The sequence below is a fragment of the Pinus tabuliformis genome, chromosome 1_2 (assembly GCF_031772625.1).
Source record: "Pinus tabuliformis cultivar Carrire ecotype Pingquan chromosome 1_2, CPIR1, whole genome shotgun sequence".
Taxonomy (NCBI): Eukaryota; Viridiplantae; Streptophyta; class Pinopsida; order Pinales; family Pinaceae; genus Pinus; species Pinus tabuliformis.
The window spans coordinates 614,865,266-614,866,905 of NC_142298.1; positions in this window are offsets into that span (position 1 = coordinate 614,865,266).

The following is a 1,640-nucleotide window of genomic DNA, read 5'->3' on the forward strand; positions in this document are numbered from 1 at the left end:
CTCTCTTTCTGATTTAGCTTTGTTGAAATGATATTAGGCTAGCTAATGAGTTCAAGGGGGTTTTGTTTATGTTTGGTGGGAAGGAGGATGTTTTCAAACAGAGAGGCAATGCATAGTATGGTAAGTTTCAAACCATTGGGCATGGAGTCATGAAGTAAGACTGCTGGTGCGTTTTCTTGGTGACAAGAGGAATGAGGAGCAAGGTAGCTGCTTATGAAATAATATTCAAGGTAAAAGAGATGGATTGGGGGCTAAGGAATGAGAGGCAACAAAGAATCTCTCAAACAAGTTAGCAAAGGGAAGATGAATGAACTTTATCTAGGAGCAGCTAAGAATTCTTAGACAACAGTCATTCATATGTGAAATAGATTAAACATGAGCCATAAAGAAATTCATATTTATGCCTAAATCAAGAAGAAAACATAAAGAGCCACAAAAACTGAGCATAGAGTGCAGCTAAGCAAATTCTAAGCCAATCTTTTGTTCTGTGACTTGAGCATGTATGAAATTGAGATAACAGAGGTGAGAGACACTTATTGATCCATATAGCAGCACATGAATTCCATCATCCACTCTTCAACCATTAACAACACATCAAACAGTCCATCTTCCAAAGCTTTAGCAGTCTTTGATTAAAGAAACATATCAGATACAGAGCGAGTCTCCAGAGGAGTCATACAACCAACCAACCCCTTAAAACAGTGTAGAGGGTGGTATATATAGAAGAAATAGCTACAGACTTCCCTTGAACAGGTGTCAAGGGGAAAAATATCCCAAAAAATATCTCTGAAAAAAAATCAAAAGAGATCTGTGCAATCACTATCTTTGAACCTAATCTATGCTGGAAATAAATGCATAAGACATCAGAAACAGCTGCGCATGGGGTAGCTGGCATCTCAAGTCATGTAAACAAGGGCTTCGCATGAGGCAGCCGCCTAAAAAATGAGTGGAGAGAGGTCTTTGAGTCATGTACTGGCCTCATGGTCATAACTGTAAGTTGGGGAGCCACAACGGCTTGATGATGCTTTGCCGAATCTGTTGGGTCCCTTCTGTTTCATCTGCTTCGGAATATTTTTCCTGATACTCTCTGCCGCTTCCTTGATCTTTCTTTGCTTTAAAAATGCTCTGAACTGTCACATCAAATCATTAATGGCCGTTATTTGGCCCAAGTATCTGCTGCGAGGCGCTTTGTTGCTTCTGGGTGGTTGTCGGCCCTTGGCCGACTCAAAATGCTTTTGGCAAACTTAAAGTCATGAACTGAATGAGTAAAGGGTCATTGAAGGCCTGCCGAGGTGAAAACCTGCTATTTGGGGCAGTTTGGGCCTAGAGCGATCTCAAAATGGCCAAGGAAAACCATGATTTTTTTTTATGCCTGGGCGGGCTCGGGCACCGCACACAAAACCTTTGAAATGGCCCATTTCCGAGTAACACATAAAATGTGTCCAAAATATGAAATTTCAATGAAAAATTGGCTTTTGGCGGGCACTGTAGCAGCCTTTAAATCCTGGCCGTTGGATCCGGCGCGGGCCGATCCAACGGCTATCGCTAAATCGCATCGGGGCGGACTGGGGGGGGCACACAAACAATCACCGAAAGCGCGGACCCGAAATGCTTATAGGCCCTTTCTTTATTTGAATCGG